Here is a 6000-nt window from a genome sequence, read left to right as displayed (position 1 = left end):
TATATATATATATATGTATGTATGTATAAATGCAGCTTTTATTCCTTGATCCTATTTTTATTCCTTGATCCTAAATTATTTAAAATTCATTGCAATATTTTATTCGCCATTGTTCAAAATCCATTGATCTGTTTTCTGTTCCTGCACTAAACTGCACTAGAATTCTTTCTCGCTTTCGACAAAATCAAACATATACCTATCTCAAGTTTCAAAAGTTGCATAGTTCAACTACAAAAAACAGACCTCATGTATTTCTACAAAAAGAAGTTAGAAATGGAAATATTTCAGGTCATTCCATAAACATTTATTATTCAAATTTATCAATATTTTTCAATAGTTTTCTGATTCTTTTTTTTATAAAATGTTAGAAATTAATTACTAATGCATTTTTATAATTTTACCATTGAAATAAAAGCGAAACTTAGTGTTAATTTTGCATAATAATTTGATAAAATCGCCAATGTTTTCAAGAGTCAATATCCCTGTGGCTCGGCGAAAGGATTAAACTTTCTAGAGAAAGCGCGGTTTCCGCGAATGGCGTGACGCTTGTGTGACGTCAGTCAGTATTCAGCTCGAGATACGGCCTCGAGTCATAATTAGGAATGAGAAAGATATTTGTAAGATGAAGAAATTAAAATTAAGTTTAGAAGTAAATGAGAATTACATTCTTTCTATCAAAGTTGCGAAGTTGAAGATAAAGTCGCTCATCGAAAAATTTTGTTCCTTTTTCTCTCTTTGAAAGATCTATGTTAGATCCTTCAAAAAAGAGATTCTTGTAGTCAATCTTATGTCTAACATCATTTTAAGAGATTCTTAAGTATGATTTCAAGATATATTTCTCTATATATATATATATATATATATATATATATAGTCATTTCGTTCGCTGAATGGAAGAATCTAAATGTTATTCAAGATCAAGTTCAAGATAACTTTAAATGTAAGATCAAACTACTGCTTTTAGGATGACTCAACCAAATTTCTATTTACAAAACTTTATATACATGTATTATATCGGCGATTAATTCAAGTAGCAGAATTAAAGTAAAATTTCAACAATAAATTTGTAATTTGTTATCTAATCCTTCCTTTTATTATATCAAACAATTAATTACCAAAATTAATAATTTTATTTATGTTAACAAAATAAAATAAACAAAATAAAAGTTACATCCATGATGCAATGGTATAAAAATATTATTTGACAAATTAATCAAACTGTATAATTTATTTGTTATTTATAATCTAATTCTTTTATGTAGCAAACAAAACATTAACAATTCTATTGTGCAAAATGATACAGATATTACTTGATTATTGCCGATTAATTTAATCAGTAAAATTATTTAGTTTACATTTTCGTTACCTAATCTAATCTTCCTTTTTTTCTATCGAACAATAAAAAATTAAAAATGTCCATAATAAAATGATAGAAGAATTATTTGACAAGTTAATAACTGCGATTTATAATTAAGTCAGCAAGATTTAGAGCAAAATTTCATAAAATTTGCATTAATCTAAATTTTTTTCTATAGGCTAGATAACAAAAAAAATAATGATTCTATTTATATTAACAAAATAATACGGATGTTATTTGATAGTTTAAACCAATTAACTAATCAAAGTTAAAAGTCACCTTATTAGTGTTTTTCATTGGCAGAATTGGTGCGCATTCAGTGCACAAAGCATTACTGATATACATACTCATCTAATTTGAATGTAAAAGTAGGATATTTCAACTAATAAAATGTCCAATGTATACTTTATCAAATAGCAATAGATAAAATGTATTGAGGATTTCGCAGTTTAATTCGTTTCTATATATTTTTTAAACATACATTTTGTCATTTTTATGTTGATTTGTGTACAACAGTTTTAAGTGCGCTGAATATGTAACAGTCCCTATTACTGTGTTTGTCTCTATTAATGTGTTTTTGTATCTCAATGAATCATAAAGAAAACTAGCATGAATAAATAAGAAAAAAAATTTTTTTTGTTAAGTTAAATTATTAAAGTATACACGATACCCTAAAGATAATATTTTATTTTTTAACTAATTAAAGTACAATATTTTAAACATTTTTCAAAAGATATGAGGAATTAAATTTATGTATTATTTATGAATCCAATAATACGTACCGCAAGATTTTAAGCTAATGAGCCCTATATTGGAGCTGAGAACGTTAATGTTCATTGAAATAAGTATAATTGAAATAATGATTTATGTAATATTTACTTAAATAATTAGCTTAAATTTATTACTTGTTTTGACAACTATAAAATGAGTCAAATGTGGATAAGTACACAAATTAATTGGAGGTATTTTAATAGAGCCATTTGGAGAACTCATTTAACAAAAACATAATTTTTATGTTGAAAAACATTATAAAGTATATAAAGTAACATTTTTTAAATTAAAGAAATATTATAAGAAAAAGAAATAATTGAAAAACCGACATTGAAACATTTAAAATTATATTTAATATAATATTTAATATAATATTTAATATAATAATTAATTCAGTAATAAGCAAATTAGCTAAAAGGAATATTAATAGGGACAGTTATCCTATAATTCTGCCAATGAAAAACGCTATTAATTTGCTATTCTGAGAGCGGTCTTGCGCAGACAAGTGAGTCACGGCGCAAGACCGCCGCGAGATCCGATATTCACCTCCAGTTCTCAAACTCTATAGTATACAATATCACACGTACTATAGATTTTCAATACTAGCAGTGAGAATATTAAGACTGCGTTCGCTTTGCCGCACACAACGCTTATGAGCATCAATTATCCTTGTTTAATATTTACTAAAACAAGGATGAAATGATGCTTAAAGCATTGTGAACGCCAAAATGAATAAAGCTTAGAACGCAGCAACTGGAAGAGATCGAGAGACATTTACCGCCGCTAGTGTGCGCCACTGTGTAACACATTGATGTAGATGCGAGATGCGAGTCGTTTTTTCCGCAGACCTCCGCAGACCTTCGCATCCCGTCCGCACGCAGAGTAAGCGCTCGCATATCGAGACATCGAAATCGCGTGCTGTTCCGCGTTCCGCGGTGGTTGCGCGATCCGACCCGACCAGAGCCGAGCACGACGCGACGGAACGATTGCACTGATCGCAGTTCGCTGAGTTCGCACTGTTCGCAGTCGCTCGTCCAGCTTGGTCGATTGCTTAACGTCGTGCAATCTTACAATCCGACGGCGTCTGTTCTCGCACGAGCGTTTGTAGCGTACCGGCGACGAGTGATGTACAAAAGACCGGTCGACTCAGCGCACCTTCCTGGAAATTCTTTCTACGTTCCGTTCTTCACCGTGATTTTGTCAAGTTCCCAGTTTTTGTAGTGCAGTTTTTCTTCGGGACGCGATTATTTTCCATTGTGTTAGCGCGATCGGTGCGGTGAATCGCCGCGCGATTTTTTCGACTTCGATCGACGCTACGCGTGAACGATGCCGGCGAGGGCAGCTCGGTCCGCATCGCGTGATTAATAACCGTAACGAGAAATTTTAAGCCGCGACGAGAGAGGTGCACGTTGTCGGGTATGTAATACTCATTCTTTGACTCCATGTTGTTTTGACAGTTCGAACCGATCGGATCCCTAGGTTCGTTTTCGTGCTCGAGTATTTTCCTCGAATATATATATATATATATGTACATACACATAAATACTAAGTGAATGTTCGTGTTCAAACTGCTCTGTGTCACTTATTTTTACCGCTACATTTATTTATATTTAAATGCGAGGGGAGAGTGATTTTGAGCGCTCTACTCGAGATACAGTGATGCAGCGTTTGAATGAATCATCTGTTTTTAAAACCTTCTATCCTGTCTACAATTCCATCTTCTCATAAAACGAAGATAGTAGAAATAGGTTGAGAAACGCGATTTTTTAATATTTTTATTATTTATTTTTTATTTGCCTGATTTTTATTAATATTTATTATATCGACATATTAAAGATATTAGATACAAATATATTAAATATTAAAAATATTAGGTATGGGAAAAAGTTCGTGGCGTTTTTCCTATTAGATGGCATTAAAAAAACGCCATGAACTTTTTCCCACATCTAATAGTTACAAATATTCTTATTGACGATATATATAAAAATATTTATCTTATTTAAAAAAACGAAACTTTGGTTGTGTTTTTGAATGCGATTCATTTGATGCATGATCCGCATTATGTATCATTTTATCTTTGGAATAGAGATAAAAAAGCAGGTTTTTCGTTAAAAAATACCAAATAAAAAACGTTATTTCTTATAAAAAAAAAAACGATTTTTTACCGAAAACGATGTAGAATTCATGAAAAATAGATAGAATTTATGAAATATATTGAAAAAGATATAGAATTTATTTTCTTGATATTCATGGTTAAAATGTTCGATATCCATGTTATTTCGACATTATTTAATGTTTTTTTTTTTATAATTTCAAATCAAGGTGAAAACATCTTTGCGGTGCCTAATGAATTGATATTCTTTATCGATAATAATTTAAAGTCTAAGTATATTATCGCTTATAATTATTTAGACGACAGATATTTTATGTTCTACTCCGATTTTAAAAGCTAAATAAGAAATGCTCATATTATTGTTAACAGATAATATTTTATTAATTAATACAGATTATACATAATTAATTGACATTGTTTTTATATTATTGTAGTATAATTATAAGAATTTTAAATTTTAATTATTGATGCGAAATCCTAATATAATATCGATTCAAGAATAATTGGGGATAATCCAATAAACATTGTTTTACTAATTTATATTTTAAAATATGCAACAATTACAATAAAATACAACAAAAGCAATATCAATTATTTTAATAAAAAAATTATTTGTATAAAAATAGTGCGAGAGAGAGAGAGAGAGAGAGAGAGAGAGAGAGAAAGAGAGAGAGAACATTTACTTCATTTTTAAAATTGGAGTACAATATGAAATATCATCTGAATAATTGTAAACAGTAGTTACTTATATCTATGCTGCCACTGATCACTGCCACTGTTAATCATTGTATTACATTTTTCTTTTGTTATCTTTTCACAGAAATATTTTAAATAAATGCAAAAATTGAATTCTAGAACGGTACTACAGCGTCAAAACCATTAAATGCTTCAAAAATATATAGCGGAGTAAAAAACTTACAGCAATTAAGGAAAAACAACTGTTTTTTTACTAAATTTTTTTTATTCAAAACTTCTAGGTTTTTTTGGTTTTCATCTCAACTTTGGACATTCGATCTCTACCTTTCACTCATTTTATTTTTTTTTTTTACTGAATGTTAATACTAAAAGTACCAATGTTTTACTTATTGAAAAAATCAAAGGAAAACTTATTAAGAAAATAAAGAGAGTGATAAAAAATTAAATATTTCATTACTATAAAAAACATATTGAAAAATAAATAATCAGAAATCTTATTCAGAATCTTATCTTTTACACAAAAAATATAATATTAATCTAAAAAATAGAAACGATCAATAATGATCATTTTATACTTCTAGTGTTAATAATAAATAAGAATAAAATGATACATTATACGCATCATGCGTAAAATAGAAAGCATTTTTTATCACTTATTTGCATGATTGAACTTTTATTAAAAATATTTGTTTTATTTGAAGGAAAAAAAAATGTGCTCGTTATATTTTTCTTCAATTTTTGAAATCTCTGCATGTTACATTTTTATTTATCGTGAAGTTGCAGTAGTTATAATAAAAAATATATTTGAACTTTAAACGTTTGCGAAACAGAGAGACATGTTCGAGGAGTGACGATTTTTTGTGATACAATGTCATTTAATCGTTAAATATATTGAACAAGGAATCTGGAAATTGAAATATCAGAGTAAGAGGGATTTTAAGGGCAGTGTGTATTCATCTTCCATTCTATTTTTAAGATCATTTTAAATAATGTCTTAAGATGCTAATACGATTCTCTAATACGATTGGTTCATAACATCTTAAGACTATACTTAAGATGGTCT

At 28.7% G+C, this 6000-nt stretch overlaps 1 protein-coding gene across 1 annotated transcript in view; it reads left to right on the top strand.

Annotated features, from left to right (window-relative positions):
• The first annotated feature begins 2995 nt into the window (after positions 1-2995).
• Positions 2996-6000, top strand: part of LOC108686997 (MAP kinase-activated protein kinase 2) — a 28244-nt gene continuing 25239 nt past the window's right edge. Inside the window, exon 1 of the mRNA XM_018192554.1 lies at positions 2996-3544. The gene's annotated coding sequence lies outside the window, so the exon portion shown is untranslated. The remainder of the gene's footprint in view (positions 3545-6000) is intronic.

The sequence above is a fragment of the Atta colombica genome, unplaced genomic scaffold, assembly GCF_001594045.1.
Source record: "Atta colombica isolate Treedump-2 unplaced genomic scaffold, Acol1.0 scaffold198, whole genome shotgun sequence".
Classification (NCBI taxonomy): domain Eukaryota; kingdom Metazoa; phylum Arthropoda; class Insecta; order Hymenoptera; family Formicidae; genus Atta; species Atta colombica.
Note: the sequence above shows the minus strand (reverse complement) of the source record. Positions and strands in the feature narration are given on the sequence as shown.